At 36.5% G+C, this 17,783-nt stretch overlaps 1 pseudogene; it reads left to right on the top strand.

Annotated features, from left to right (window-relative positions):
* Nucleotides 1–3,231: 3,231 nt before the first annotated feature.
* On the top strand, nt 3,232–17,717 carry LOC119189907 (annotated as a pseudogene).
* Nucleotides 17,718–17,783: the final 66 nt, after the last annotated feature.

Genomic DNA, 17,783 nt, shown 5'->3' with positions numbered 1-17,783 from the left:
GTCAGCTCTATCTAGTAGATCCCAAATCGAACAAGTCCTATAAATCAAGTATAAGAACCGAAAATTGAATCAAATATCGCCCAGTAAGCAGCCCATGTACCTACGCTGCCACTGGGTGACATTAATATGTAAATGAGCAATTCATAAACTGGATAAATACAGTTGGAAAAAAGATAAAAACAAAGAGAATATGATGTTGTATACGTTATAGTACTACAGTCAGCTTCAGGTTCACCGTTGGATAAAAAAACCTCAAGTTTTCTCATTCATTTACTAACAGGTTTTACTAATATATAGAAACTATTTATCGTAATCATTGATATTGAACTTTATAAGGTTCATTGATGATCCTGGGGTTGTAGCCAAAATGCTTTTCTATAATCATTAGCGCTTAGAGAAAACAAAACAAACGTATGGAAATGACATATTCTATCGATAAGTCTATTGGTAGGATATGCCATTCTCATATATAACGTTAGCGTTAACGAATGTAAAAAGGCACGGTGGACACAGCTCTCGCTAAAAATTCGTTATTTATCGGAGACTTGACGTTTTTTCCGCATATAAAATAACTGTTAAAATTCATTGACCTTCCAAATCGTCTCTTAATAGTTAATCAACTTGGTCAAAGGATCGGGTATACGATAATACCGTATCACACACAACTTGAAAAAACGTTGCCATATATTGCAGATAAAGCGATCTTTACGGAAGTACCAATCCAAGTAATAAACTCACATTAATAAGGAAAATATGCAATCAATGCAACGACTATTGTTTTAAAGTATAAAAACTATTTAACGCAGTAAAAAAAAATTATACACTTAAAAAAAATCTGTTAGTTTTACAATAACCGGCAAACAAATTGAGCACACTACCGCCTTGTGGGGTATATTTTGTAAAACAAATGTAACTAGTTACGTACAAAAAAAAGTCCCCCACCACAAGTTATAGTGCACAAATTGATTGCCGGCCATTATTTGAAACTGCCCTTTAATAAGCACCTGCATTATATAATCACCTTTATGCGTTACCATGTGACTAGCAACAAACCGTACAGAAGGCAAACGCGAAGATATCGCGAGCGTGCAGCGGGCGTATGCGTTATGTCGCAGTACGACCTTGATCCCCACGCTGCGCACGGTGATCTGCGCGTGTAACGTAAGGCTACATCCACACTGCACTTTCAGGATGCGTAATTACCTTAACCTCACTGCGGTCCTCACTAATGAGGAAGATATCTATTGACAACACTATTCGTTGTTAGTAATCATGATTGTCTTGCTATTTTCGAAGTAGTATCGCATTTTAAAGGACGATGAGAGATCGTTGCATTGTACGTAAGTTGTCCGGCTTTATCTAGAATTAATCTTATCAATTTGATTACGGGAATAAATTTTCTCGAGTCTCAAATTTTTGTGTTTTAATCATGTTTTATAAATATTTATTCAGACAAAGGAATCATAATTGTGACTGAAATTTTAGTCTTAATATACATTGCAATTTTTAATATTTATTTACTAAGTACAGATAAGTTTTCAAAGTCATATAATAATGGTAAACCTTAATTGCATAGTATTAAACTCGTACGACATATTTCCTTACATCAGTTGTTATTGTGAACACCTCACATTTATAATCTCTCAAATTAGAATCACGCTTCATGCGTATTGCACTATTTAAGATGGTGTCACACTATTTATGCAGAATTAAAATAATTTTCGATTTTATTTCAATAAATAGGAATTTATTGGAAATAATCATCGAATATTAGTAAAACTACTTATTACCAAAATATCATCAGTAATTATAGCTGTTCAAAACAAATGAGATCGCTATGTAATTTTTGTGATTTTATACATTTCTCATATAAAATCTCGAGTATATAGGGTAATATTATTAGATTAACAGACGTAAAACTATTGCTACTTGATTCCTATTTTATTTCTCGAACGTTCGAGGTGACAATGTACATCTGTCATGCGTAGAAGGCTCAGTTGCATCGGTCTATCATATGTCCACTCCCTTAAATGTATTCACAACACTATTGTGCGATGAAGGTCGCACATGGTTGTGGCAACATTACTGGCTAACTTCACGACTATATTATAGCTTCTATAGACTTCACATTTTCACTTCCTATGTGATATTACGGACATCGAAGTCTATTGTTATTTAAAAACATAATAGTGTTTGTACAGATGTCCGATTAATTTTATATGCGGTTACCAATTGCACATGTATTGTTTGGTTCATATATTTGTGGGTGTGGATGGAAGGGGCTAATGAATGGAGTGTAATAAATGTTCTAGAATTCCTTATAATATTTAGCTATTTGTTCTATAGAAGTAAAAAAGATATAAAATATACTGAGCGTCATGTAATATAACTTGAGTCTCGTCATTTTGTAAAAGAAATTAGTTGTACTTAGAGTTAAGTTATATTATATATTGACTTATAAAATTCAATTAGATATTCGTAAAGTAAATACACTTCCCTATGTCACCTTTGTATTGTAGTCGTGCTTGCCCCTGCGCCGATAGTTGTTATTTTTCGCAATCTTCTAGATATGTTCTTATAGTAAGTACATAAGCCACAAGCTGCCTAAACATTTTAATAATTAATTAAACCCAAGTTAGTCGTATCTCCCACGCATTTTATTTCTAGCTCGGAATACAAATTTTATTATATAAAATTCTGCATAACTGCCACTTGTTAGGCAAATATATTGTAGGTATATGAGAACGATAAACAAAAATGTGCCTTTACCTTGCAGTGCCTGATGTGATAACTGAGATAGCGACAGTATATTGCATTTTTATCAAATGCATGCTAAGAAAGTAGATATTGTTATCAAAATCAGCTTACGGACGCTGTAAAGATAACGAATATATTTTTTTATATTCCCCCGCAGTAAAAGGAATAGGTGCTTGTAGATTTATTTCTTTGCTTAAGAACATACCGGAAATATTACATTGCTGATTTTATTTCCAGTGGTAGTAAACCTAAATATTAAATAGTGAACTCATTATATTTTTTCCTTTTCGTTCTAAAACATTAACAAAAAGAACAACCGCGCTAGTCAGTCTCTGTTATCTGACAGATAACGACGGACCACCGTAGGCTGGACCTACTTCAATAAAAATTACTATTAAGCCAACCAGACATAACATAATAGCCACACACAATACGTACGGTCAAAAAATTAAAAATAGAATGTTCCGCGTCCGAGGCCTTTAGAACGGGCGTGTGATGCGAGAGCGAGGAGTGGGGGGACGCAGACGGCCCGATGACATCACACTGAGTTGCAGTGCGGTGCGACCGCCAACTCTTGCGCAATCGCGCGCGCCCTTGATCTTGACTGCGTCGCGGCCGCAACGCACGCGTGTGCGCACCAACGCCTACTTATAAACACTAGGTAGGTACTCCCGTAACTATATTTATCATCGCGCGTGTAGGCGCGAAACTGTAATCACAGAAATATACAACAGTATAATGGCATTTTGTACTCATTAGAGAATCTGACAGTTCCGGCTCCTGAACATGCTCTTGGTAAACGCTGCAATTAGCGCTTTGGATGCGTCGAGTAAATAAAACTTATTTGTAGAGATATCTGATCTTTCTATTGTGTATGTCACTTCGTCCCCACAACTCATTTTTAAATTTGACCTTATCTGATTTTGAATAATATATTTAATATAAAGACATGCACTAACTCTACTTTTTTATAAAATGTAGCGTTGCCAAATTTATAAAATAGCTGAATTAATCTACCTAACTATGTTGATACCACAGGCCCCAAAAAAACCAGGTTGATACAATCGATGAATTGACTTGATTGACTCGTGTCACATTTTACGTGATTCTGGCGGTTAATGATAATGATTCTGACTCGTGCATAAAATAGGCCTTTAAGCTGATAAGGAAAAATACACGTGTTAGATAATATTATTTTTTTAATTAATCACAAATTATGTAATTAAATTAGAAGTGTGATTTTACTGTTATTGTCTAAAATAAATTTAATTATGAAATAGAAAATTTTAAACAATATTTATACATTACATTCCATAAATCATTATAATTTATCAGTCATCCAAATAAGGAAAACTAAAGATTTATAAAACGATTTTACTTCGTTACCTTAATAGTGGTAAATTTAAATGTATTTATTTTAGGTTATATTATAAAGAGCACCGATTCGAGTTATCGGCTAAACTTAGAGAACAAAAGAACGGCTCGGCTTTCTAAGGCATACAGCATTCGTATAATGCGATCAGTTAATATACTGATCCTGAGGTAAAATATTTTATTGATTTCTGGGAATATTTACTTTACTTTAATCAATTATATTTTTAATTTTATTATAATTTTTGCCAGTAAACAACTTTTATACGTGTAAAGTCGTGTTTATTCGTTTTATCAACAGTATTAAAGAATGAATCCGCTCAAATCGGTTTCACTATCTTACAGGCCTGATGTGAAGTGACAGTTTTGGTTTTTATTATTAGTGATTTGTAGACGCAAAATAACATATATCTCTGGTGTCAACAGCGCTAATACCCTTGGTGCTGCGGGGTATGTAAGTGTCATAATCACTTTCCATAAAAAAATCATACAAATAATATTTACAATTTGTTTAAGTATATATCTTTTCACAAACTATAATCATAAACACTGTAAGAAACATCTTTCAGGCCTAAAGATATTTTGGGCTAAATTAACCAAACGAATAAAAATCCTAATAGTTTTTTTTTTTTAATCTAACACGATAAAAATATTGTAAATATTAATTTAAAAACCCCTTTATATTTGGTGAAACAAGTAATAAGTATGCACCTTGTATATATTTTGATGTCATCGCCACTACACTGTAGGCGTGCGAAGGTGATAGCAAGATCCCCCACTAGACATCCACTCTTCTTTATAATATTGATATTGGAAATATCAGTTCCTACTTTTTAATACAAATCTTCGTGCTATTGTCGCTTTTAATGTGATATATTTATTATATTTTGCATGTAATCGCATGTAAAATAGTGTCGAAAATTTACCGTATAAATGTCCACCATTAATTTTTATAAAATATTACAATAATTCTAATAGGTGAATTATCCGCTATTCTCTAATAAGCCCTCCATATATATGCAAGTTTTGAAAACTTATTAGAAACGCGCACTAATACATGCACAATACCACACTCATTATATTGTACCTTAGAATCATGTTTGGTATTTTTTTGTACATATATGCGTTTATTTATTGTTCTTCTCTAATTTAATCGATTCTATAAATCGGCACATATTGCGGTCTCTACATTATACTAAATAATTTGGGAATATTATTTATCTACCTTATACAATTCAAATCTTCTAGAAATTGCATCTGTTTAAAATGATACGATATTGTTATCAATTTATTATCTCACTGATTTATATCCACGACTCAAACCGCGTTAAAATGCGGGTCGTGGATAAAAAAAAACAAAAACTAGGGCCTAGTGTCGCTTTCTATTTACTAGTAAAAGAATCTTCACAATCTGAATTATACTTTCAGTGATAACTGCCTATAAATTTATGTTTATATATAATATAATATAATATCAGCCCTGTATTATATACTTGCCCACTGCTGAGCACGGGCCTCCTCTACTACTGAGAGGGATTAGGCTTTAGTCCACCACGCTGGCCTTGTGCGGATTGGTAGACTTCACACACCTTCGAAATTCCTATAGAGAACTTCTCAGATGTGCAGGTTGCCTCACGATGTTTTCCTTCACCGTTAAAGCGAACGATAAATTCACAAAAATACACACATGATTTTTTAGTAAAGTCAGAGGTGTGTGTGCCCTTGGGATTTGAACCTGCGAACATTCGTCTTGGCAGTCCGTTCCACACCCAACTAGGCTATCGCCGCTTAAATTTATGTTTCATCATCATCATCATCAGCCTATATCTTTGTCCACTGCTGGACATAGGCCTCCTCCAATATACGCCATTTTACCCTGTCTTCGGCCTGTCGCATCCAGTTCTTACCAGCGACCTTTCGCAGATCGTCACTCCACCTAGCTGGAGGGCGTCCTACACTACGTTTGCCGAGCCGTGGTCTCCACTCAAGAACTCGTTTACCCCATCGGTTATCGGTTCTTCGACAGATATGCCCTGCCCACTGCCACTTCAGTTTGCTAATCCTGTGTGCTATGTCGATGACATTGGTTCTCTGACGAATGACCTCGTTACGAAGTTTATCCTTCAGAGAAACTCCGAGCATAGCACGTTCCATAGCTCGCTGAGCGACTTTGAGCTGGTGGACCAGCCGTACTGTGAGCGTCCACGTCTCGGCACCGTAGGTCATGACAGGTAGGACGCACTGGTTGAAAACCTTCGTTTTCAGACATTGTGGTAGAAGTGACGAGAAAACCCGACGCAGTTTGCCAAATGCGGCCCAGCCCAGCTGGATTCTCTTTTTAACCTCCCTCTCAAGGCTGTTTCTTCCTAATTGCAGAATCTGCCCAAGGTAGGTGTATTCCGAAACAACTTCGAGAAGGTGGCCATTGACAACGATAGGTCTTGGATCTAGGTGGTCATTGATCATAAGTTTTGTCTTATCCAGATTCATTGTTAGACCTATTCGCTGTGAGGCCGAAGCTAGGCTGTTTAGCATCTGTTGTAGTTCCTCCAGTGTTTCTGCCATTATCACTATGTCGTCTGCGACACGCAAATGCGAGATGTACTCACCATTTATGTTAATGCCCATACCTTTCCAGTCCAGAGTCTTGAACAAATCCTCCAGTGCGCTTGTGAACAGTTTTGGGGAAATAACATCCCCTGTCTCACCCCTCTGCGCAGCTGAATGGGTCCCGACTGCTGGTTCTGTACTTGGACACACATAGTGGCAGATTTATATAGACATCTCAGCACTTCGACATAGCGATAATCTACTTGACAACGCTGTAAGGATTCCAGGACAGCCCAGGTTTCGACAGAGTCGAAGGCCTTCTCATAGTCCACAAATGCCAAACACAGGGGCCGATTATACTCCTCGGATTTCTGTATAATCTGCCTCACTGTGTGTATGTGGTCTATGGTACTGTATCCTCCGCGAAACCCAGCCTGCTCCGGGGCTGAAACTCGTCGAGTCTCCTAGCGAGGCGATTCGTGATAACCCTGGAGAACAACTTATAGACGTGGCTCAGGAGTGAGATGGGCCTATAATTCTTTAGAAGGGTTTGATCCCCCTCTTAAAGAAAAGAACCACCAGACTCCTACTCCACGCATTTGGAGTTCTCCCACAGTGTAGAACGGTGTTAAACAGCTTTTGTAGCTCCTGTATGACAGGAAGGCCACCTGCCTGCAGGAGCTCCGAAGTAACTCCGTCCTCACCGGGGGCTTTTCCATTTTAAGTTGTCTCAGAGCCAACACGATCTCGCCTTGGTCGATTTCTGGCAGATCGTCGCTGTAGTGGCGCGTCAGGGTGGCTCTGGGATCATGGTCGACATGCCGTGGATAAGGAGCATGTGCAGCGTATAATCGACCATAAAAGTCCTCAATCTCGGCAAAAATCTCCGACTGTGACGAAACGGTTTTGCCCTTTTGTGTCGTTAACTTCGTCAGGTGGCTCCTTCTAAGCTGCTGAGCAAATACCTTAGACCCTCGGTTTCGCTCTATCGCTTCTTCAATGAGGCGTGTATTGAAGCTCCGAAGGTCTCGGCGTATCATTTTGCTATGCGCCTGTTAAGGTCTGACCTCTCTGACGAAGTAACTTGGGTGCTTTCGCGTCTATTTGCCATAAGCCGTAGAGTCTCATCCGAGAGTTTGGACTTTCTGCCTCTACGCTGCATTTTACAGATTTTGATGCCCTCTCCCTTAAGCGCATCAACCAGATTGTGTAGGATCTCGTCAATATCTTCAGAGGGTGCCAATGCAGCGAATCTATTTCCGAGCATTCTCTGGAACTTTTCGGAACCCGCCATGATTTGGAGTGGATTAGGTCGGAGCGTGGACTTCATGAGACGGCTTCTTTCAAGCTTAATATCGATATTCAGAGAGCCTCGTACAAGTCGGTGATCGGATCCGGTATTAAACCTATTGATCACTGAGACATCTCTGAATATGTGCTTTTGTCCGTCATGATGAAGTCGATCTCGTTCTTTGTCACAGTATCCGGACTTCGCCACGTCCACTTCCTCTGGGGTCCCTTTTGAAGAATGAATTCATCAAAAGAGCCCCTCTTCTCAAGAAAGTTTACGAGCATTTGTCCTCTGTGATTCCGACATCCATAACCATGTGGTCCCACTCTGGATTCGCCGTGACTTTGGGTTCCCACTTTAGCGTTGAAGTCCCCATAACAACGTTGAAATGGGCCTTTGTGGTATTGTGCAAGGCTTTTGATATGTCCTCGTACATATCCTCCACGTCGTCGTCCGAATGTGTCGAAGTCGGTGCGTAGACCTGTATGATCTTCATGGTATATCGTTTAGATAACCGAAGAACCATATAAGCTACCCTGGTCGACACACTGGAAATTTCTTCAACGTTGTTAGTGAGGGCTCTATTGACGAGAAAGCCTACGCCACCCTGGGATATCCTATCGCCTTCGCGGTAGTATATAAGGTGGCCCGAGTCTAAGGTGATAGAGTCCTCTCCCTCTCTACGGACTTCACACAACCCTAGGACATGCCACCTTATGTTCTCTAGCTCCGTCTCCAACTGTGCGAGATGTTCATCAAGCCGAAGACTTCTGCCGTTGTAGGTTGCCAGGGTCAGTTGAGATGGGCGGCCTATCGTAGCCCGGGGATTCTTCGCACCCCTGCCCTGCCGTTACCGTGACCGCCGCCTTGGCCAGGAATAACAGGGCGACCGGGAACTGGGGCCATTTCCTATGATTCTGTATCATTGGAGGGTTTATGCCCATAATCGCCACGCTGGGCAAACGGGTTGGCGATCGCAGAGGCACAGTTCTTCGCACCGTTAATACTGCTGCCTGTCAACGGTCTGGGGGGCTGGCTGTGCCTAGTTGAGCTAGGTTATACCGCCTTTAGCCGGTTGGAGAAAGGAAAGGAATTTATATAAGGAGGGATAATTAGAAAGGAAGAGGGAAATGGAAGGGACAAGGATACTACTGTCACGGAAGATAAGGTTTGTGACACTAGTAGCTAGAGTAGTTCGGGGTCGCATACCCGTAGCAGACCCAATAAGTTATCGGACAGATAGTTTATGGATCCACCCTCTGAACGAAATGAAAATGATCCACCCTCTGAAATTTATGTTTACTTCTCTATAAATATTATGTAATATAGATCACCTGCGTAGATGGTATTATCCTCATAAAAATACTAAAATGTGCTTCAATGTTATAACATTAAGGATTTTAAATTAAATTTTAAGAAATGACATCCGTTAGTGGCGTTCAATTATAATAATTATTGTCGTAATTGGAGCGTATTTGTAGGAGAATAAAAAAAAGAAAAAATAACATTTATTGCAAGTGTATAATTTTTCTTGGACTTTTTAATAAGTATGAAATCACTATTAGTAATTTTAGGGAAGATTTGCACGTAACATTATTGTTGATCTACATGTCGACACTCTGTGTATAGCGGTATATATTTTATTTTACGGTTAGCTAAAAACAACACAAAAACAATAAAAAATCGAACAGGGCAACTTGTCTTGTGTTCATTGTTCGAGCAGTATACTATTTAGCTAATTATATTACAAAACATAATTACGATATTGCTCTCTTTGAATTTTATATTGAAAAGTTTTGTTCCTTCCTTCCTATTTTGTAAAAGACACAAAACTCACAAACTTTTAACTCGGTTCCAAACTTTTAAGACTTACGCGGTGTTGACTAAGCGACGTATTACCTACGTTGTAGTATTCGTTAGTAAATATGTGGAATAAATATCTACCTACACATAACCATTGACTACCTATTGTAAAATCGTACAGCCTGTCTCTACGTTTGTTTACAACTATAATGGGCTGACTCGTCTTGGGTAGTGACATGATCTTATATAAAACAGACGTGCAGTGATTCTTAGCTGTTGAGTTTTGTACCAAATCCTTTACTTTTGTCGCGCCAGTGCATCTACCATTACTGTAAAAAAGCGGGAGTTTATAATGGGCGAAGCCGACCACTTCGTATCGTGTGGACCGTTAGCTCCTTTGTTAGCATAAACTTTAAAACGTATATGATTGTAAAGTGTGTTTATTAAAAAATAAACTATGGGATATAATATTATTAAGTTAAATAAGTCGCAATTACATTTTCCATTTATATAAAATAAAACCCATAAATAAAGAATAAAAAATATACGAGTTAAGTAAATTTTAAAATAAATAAATAAGTAGGTTAAAATAAATAAGTACAGGTACATTGCTTTTGTAGAATTTATACTAAGTATCCTTAGTTTTGTTAGTTAATTCACAAACCACGAACAAAATGTAACATTTCTCTATGCAGACATGAGCTTACGCGACCTACAGATCCGACATTTCGACGAAAAGTGAATGCAAAACAGAAAGGAATGTTAGAGGTTCTAATCTAATGCTCTCTCCCGCAAATTATATCGTGCCACCATTAGGGTGTTCACCAAATGATTTTTTATTCTACTGGGCGCAAAAATTTGTATAACAAAGAATAATGCATAATTGATGTTTTCTAGAAAATCTAATGCATACTATAAATCAAGTACTAAATGAAAATACAAGGAGGTAAAATTCATGTAGGAATGTTTATATTACAGCGGCGGGAGCTAGCTCAGACATGGGAAGTGAGCACTATTGCCTAAGGTGGAACAATCATCAGAGCAACCTGCTGGGAGTATTCAGCCAGTTGCTGCACGACGAAAGTTTGGTGGACGTCACGCTTGCATGCTCCGAGGGCGCCTCTATAAGGGCTCATAAGGTAACAATTAAAAAAAAACTTTTTGTGGTTTCACCATGCAGTTAATATGTACTACGTTCAAATTCTTTTATATACTATGAATCGATTCAAAAGTTTGGTATTAACCTTCGTGGCGGAGTATTGGCACGAGCAGCTTTCACCTGTACTCTGTAATTCTTAGATGTCTAAGAATGGTACGATTTAGATGTTCTAGAAAAATATTGGTCAGTGATACTTTTGGTATCGTATATGTTTACAGGCCACTTACTATCCGATGACCCAATGGCTCACTTGCTCCCTCTCCCATAAAAAAAAACCTTTATAGAAATCAACATTAGAGCGGTACAATACCAAATGTCTGTAATATTGACTTATTCTTGTGTATTTTGAGAATAGCCAGCTTGCTCCCGCTGGCTTCGTAGGTAAACATCACAATCGACGAGAATTAACGCTTTCGTCGATTGATGGCCGGTGGAATAATTTTATGAAGGCAAGCTGAAGATTACGGGCTGGTATAAATGCAGGCTCGATGACACGACGATAGATCTCAAAAACATCCTGCTATCAAGAAATTTTATATCAATGATGATTAAGTTGGATGCAATTACGATTAATAAGATTTTATTCTTCCATAGATTCTACACGTGGCACGGCTCATGTTTAGGTCCGTTACCGAAATAACCTAAAACGTAGCCAATGGCGTCTAAGGTTGCCTTTAAATGTTTTATGCTACACTTTACCACAGGGCAATGCTGCTTCCTATTAGTACAATAAGTCGGAATCGGTTCAGTTGTTTAAAGAAATTCTCGTCTACTTAAATACACACTCACGAACTTTACTGCTTCCTAATACTATTGAATATAGTATTTATCTTATAGACACAGGATAATTAAATAGTATTAGCTCAGTATTCTAAATTTATAGTACGTTTACTCATTACTACACTAAAGGACTTGAACTCTAGCTTACTGCAAAATACAAACGGATAACTAGTACGTTGTCCAAACAGTGTATATTTAACTAATATTTAGTTTTATAAAATGAAGATACTAATACTAGTAAATATGCATACACATATTATTTAGTTAATAAGAGCAGTATTTTTATTAGTGTAATTATTATGGCGTCGTGTTAAGGCACGTGTACAATACCAGCTACGTTTAATTTTACTACACCGCATTGTTATACAGTAAAAGTTTGTTATAATTTCAAGATTAATAGGCATTATAATCAGTCGTAAACTAAGAAATATTGTGGGGCAGTAATATCCAAAGTTTATTTCCGTAAACGAAACCTATAGCTATATTTACATTGTGTAGTTTCGATTATAGCTATGGGGCTTAAACAAATGCCATTACTAACATTTGGTACTTTGTTTTAGCTAGTTATGATTTGGCTAGACTTAGGGTTATTTTTAACATCTTAAAAACAAGACGAGCTATTTGTTTAACTGACGGACAATAAAAACTTTGATTGTTAATGAAAACTCTGCTAATTAACATGACACCATACAGCTTTCGTCACTTTTAGACATACTTAAGTAATTTAAAAGCGATAAAATTAACACGAATAATTGCATATTCTTTACGTATCGTTTCGATTATTTTTATTAATTGTGGCCTTTTCATTGAATGACTTAAGAATGAGAGACGGAGAATTACGGCCAGTTTCTTGATTAATAATACAGTTCGTTACTGTTATTTTTGCTTTAATTACGACGATTGTGTTGTGGCAAATCTTATAGCTTTTACTTTAGCGACTTTCCTGTGGTGTCTAATCTTATAGCTTCTACTATTAGGGTTTATAAAGTAACTGACTGTTAAAAATCTATAAAAAAAAAAATAATGACGTTGATTGTTGACCTCTAACAAAAAAAAATTGTACATTTCAGGTAGTGCTCTCTGCGTGTTCATCGTACTTCCGTTCGCTGTTCGTGGACCACCCGTCACGTCACCCAATCGTGATTCTCAAGGACGTCGGCCTAGAAGAATTGCGCACCCTCGTCGACTTCATGTACAAGGGCGAAGTTAACGTCCAGTATTGTCAGCTGCCTGCTCTTCTAAAAACCGCCGAGAGCCTACAGGTAGCTTTTAAATAATCCTTCATTATGGATTCACTTTGTTTTCGCATGTCGGAGAATATAAGTAGGTGTAATTAATAAGTAATGTTATAGGGGTTTAATGAGTACGCTACCAATTTTGGCTAAGAAAACAAGTTGCCGTAGATTGATACAAAATTAAAAAGGAAGGCAACATAAATATCAAAAGCAAAGCTATACAAACTGTAAGAAGATAGATACTAACATAAACAAATTTGTCAGACAGGTTAGCATAAGAACATAACATAATATTATGGCCTAGAATTCAATATTCACTTAGGCGTAATGTTAAGGATAAGACAAAGATCGTGGGTTTGATACCATTTAGGGCGCGCACTTGTGACATAAAAAAATTACGAGTGCATTAATTACCTATTATCGTTGATTTTAACAGCAAATAAAAACATCGTAAGTAAATCTACGTTCCCACGCGTTTCCCACAAGAATTTAATATTATATTTTAAATAATTAAAGATATTTTATACACCTATAGGTAAATTGATAAATCTACCTATAAGTGCCTAGTTTAGTGTCATACTAGGTTAACAAAAGTATCATAACTTTCATAGCATACGTATGTAACTTACGCTGATGTATAATACTTTCTATTATAACGCGTATTGGCTTAAGCGAATTAAATTTTTTTTTGACTATTTCCTTTGTATGATTACAGGTCAAAGGATTAGCTGAAATGACGACATTAAGCGCAGCAGGAATTGATACACGAAGTGTCCCGGAACCGATGGATGAGTGCCAAGGTCAAGACACCAAAGAGTGTCCTGAGTTGCATGATAGATTAGATGGCAGAGAAAACCGGGAAAAGATGAAAGACGCGACATAAAAGACTCACGTGATAGAGAAAGTAAAGAGGGTCGTGACTCAAGGGAGCCACACGCGGGAACCTAGAGAATCCCGAGAGCATAGGGAACAAAGAGAATCCCGTGAAATGAGGGATCCTCGCGATCTCAGAGAAATAAGGGAGCCGCGAGACGCTCGCGACTTAAGAGAATCCCGAGAATTACGGGAACATAGAGATCTCAGAGAAGCTAGAGAAATACGTGAACCTCGAGATTTACGTGAAGTCCGGGATCCAAGGGATCCCCGAGATATACGAGATCAAAGAGAGACAACAGAAACATCGCCTTCGAGAATATCTCCATTATTGTCTGTACGGCGATTTAGAACTGAAACTTCAACGGAAAATCCTACACCCACGCACCCTCCTTTGCCTAAAGATGAACCACCCGATGAACCGATGCGTTCGTCTTCGCCTGAAGATGATTCTGTCTCAATAAGATCAAATGGAGCTCAGAATGAAAATGTTGGTACGTATTCGTATTATTATTGTCAATCAAAGACATTAAATAGTAGAGTTAGTTAAGGACTAGATTTCAGGACAAGCTGTTTGACAAGATGTCGCAGTGTCCTTATGTATTAATACAAAAATTTAAAAAAATAAGAAGCATTTTACATAACTGTTTTGCTATTTCATGATAAATTAAGTACTAACCATCAAATGTGCGCAAAATTTTATATGACAATCTGCCCAATGTCCGCTTTATAATGTAATGTTAGAACACTTTATGGTCACTACGTATTGTTATAAAGCGCGATGTAGATACTTATTGCATAATAATATTGTTACTACCCACTGCCTACTTACAAACATTAATTATAATGTTGGTATTACGATAATATTGTAATGACTTTTTTAAGATTTTAATGAATTAGTTATTTATGGAATCATATTGTACTCAAAAATATATCATAAATGTTATCGCATAACCGCGTTTCGTGAAACAAGTTTTCTATATGAAATAATATATAAGTAATCATGAAGATGTAAGTAGTTAATACTGAGCGTCAGACATTCAGTAGCATCTCATCCGGGGGATTTCTTTCGAAAAATCGACTTTAATAACATTTATTGCTTTCAGAATAGCTTTTCAATTTTCTTTAATTTAAACAGAATCCAACCGCAAAAGTCATTAAATATCGCAGAATCTATTTGCGCAATCATTCGATTGCGAAATATGTCATTTCCGTTCGGGGAAAATTTAAAATATATCAATTGAAACAATAACCACACTATTCGCAAAGTGTAGGATTTCTCAGTCAGATACCTATTTACAAATTAAGAAACTTAGAAACATTTTTTTTATTACTTTTATAAGTACATACCTAATCTATTATTATACGTTACAACCCTAGACTGACAAGTGTCAATGTCCTTTTTGAAACATTTAATTTGAAGTTTAGATTGTCAGTTGTCATTTTCTATAATTTTGTTTTGAGTTTTGGCTTCTATATTCTTTTGTTTATTTTTTAAGTTTTATTTTATCTAATGAACTTAAATAAAAGATTTTGTTTTATCATATACTTACTTTGAATTATATTACTCACGTATTACAATGGCATTTCGTCCAAAGATGGTTTCAAAAATGATTTTGTTCGCACGTATATTTCTAACATTGTTTTCTCCGTTTAAAATTGATTATTATACTCAGAAAGATTACTTTTTCCTAAATAATTATTTCAATAAACATTGCAACCACTTATCATTACCGTTGTTATGCAAAGACCGTTTTAATGATATAACTTAGGTAGGTACTCCATACTCAATCCCATACGAAATTTGCAAATGAGACCACAATTTCTTTATTGTTTTCTTATATTTTCAGGTATAAACATGACTATAAACAGTCATAGTAGTGTCCTCGGTGCAAGATACTCTCCTGTAGAGCGGCTAAGTGTTCTAAACACCATACCACACCCAGGGCTGCCCCATCCATCGCATCCTTCACTGCCAAGTCCTAGAAGCGAGCCCATTCCAGGCCCATCTGGACTTCCACCTGTTCAACAAGCACCTCTGGTAAGAATAATTAAATAATTAAGCATTTATTTGTCTATATGTGTTTGAAATTTAGGTAAACTCAAAATAAAATGCAATTTGATTTTGTTAATTTTTATTTGACAGCATCTATACAAATAATATAAAGTGAAAAGAGTTTATTTCTTTGAACTGGCTATTCTCAGGAATTACAAAACTGATGTTGAATATTCTTTCATGATAGGAAGGAACATTACTCCTGAATACAATAGGTTACTTTTATCCTGGGAAAATATAAAGTAGTGGGAGTTTTATCCCAGTCAAACTTTTCCTCATTTGACATAAAATGAATTGATTTAATTGAAATGTTCTACAAGAAAATTTCATTTACAATCAGTAATAAATCTAGTTATCCACAATTTAGTTACAATGAATAATTATTGTTTTAAAATTGTTTCACTTATTATCTTCCTACTACCCACCTATTGTAATTTATAGAATTATTGAGATAATAGGTTGTACTATTAAATAATAGCCTTTCTTACCGCTGTTCCAGTCCTTGAAAAAAAATTAGTAGATTGGGAGAGAAGTGCAGAAGAAAAACTTGGAGAATCTTCTTCGGAGTATCGACTCCAACATGAATCGGTATGTTATTGATGTTGAGAAATGTCTTGTTGTTGTAGATTTGGTTTTAAAGTTATCACATGATTTTTCTCTGTAATGTATTTATTGTTACAAATATATTTCTTTCATTGAAATAATTCCAATATTGTAATATGGACTGACATGTGATTACTATAATATCTATAGAAATATGTGTTGCGTTTTATAAAAACATAACATATTTTATTTCTGTAATTTTAATGGATGTGCATGCTGTGTATATAGTATTTATGTGATGTTTGAGATAGTATGTGAGGGTATCGAGAGAGTTATTTTGTGTTGCATGATAGTTTTGACATTAATATGCCATACATAATGATGTAGATTGTATGTAAGTGTACCATATTTTTCCTTTTTTATATATGTCACTCAGGAGAGTGTAATCCCCTTAATGATGTCTAACTGTATAGTTAGCTTAATGATTCTTAAAAAATATTGTTTATTTGATTAATATATCTCCAAAACATAAAATATGTGTATGTATGTATATTTTTTGTAAATAATACTTAATTCAACTCCCTAGATGTTTGAATTATGATTATATTATTGGCCACTGAATTCCAGTGAAAGTATTTGACATAATGCTTTATTTATGTTTGCTGTTACTACCATTTGGTCAGAATATAAATCAGTAGTAACTGGTACAAGTTCAGTAGCATTGATGGCAATATTTGTTTTCCGTTAAAGTTTGCAATCAATATTAATTTTGTTTCGTGTGGGTGTGTCATGATGAAGTTGATTTGTTACATGCATGCTTGTTTGATATGCTGCGCTATTTTGAACATCGAGTACTATGCCTTGCTGTCAAGAAGTTGACCTTCATTTTGTTGGCCATCATTTTTTTATATCCATTCATTTGTTTGATATATATTTTGAGCAGTTTTTTATTTAAACTTTGGCCATATACTCGTACATGCATACGTTACACAGTACAGTACGAATCCCAGATTCAGTACGCGCGCGCGTTGCTAAACAACAAGGCATTACGCGTGGCCGGCTCCCGGGTCACTCCTGCACATTTTTGGGCAAAAATGAGCGTCAACTTCTTACTTAGATAGTGGAAAGTAAAAATTTATCGAGACTGCATCTCAATTTAGTAACGTAGTGGTAGAAATTATGCACACACATTTTGGTCCGTGTGAAAAGGAACAAGAAAAAAAGAAGTTGTTCTTTTTGTGGTTGCAGGAGTACGAAGGGTCCGGTAGGGGACGTGTTGAGGAGGGGACAGAGGTTTCGTTTGCATGCACTGCGGTGCAGCGTTCCCCACCAGAGCAAACTGACCAGGCATATATTGACGACGCA

This window comes from Manduca sexta, chromosome 20 (genome assembly GCF_014839805.1).
Source record: "Manduca sexta isolate Smith_Timp_Sample1 chromosome 20, JHU_Msex_v1.0, whole genome shotgun sequence".
Classification (NCBI taxonomy): Eukaryota; Metazoa; Arthropoda; class Insecta; order Lepidoptera; family Sphingidae; genus Manduca; species Manduca sexta.
Note: the sequence above shows the minus strand (reverse complement) of the source record. Positions and strands in the feature narration are given on the sequence as shown.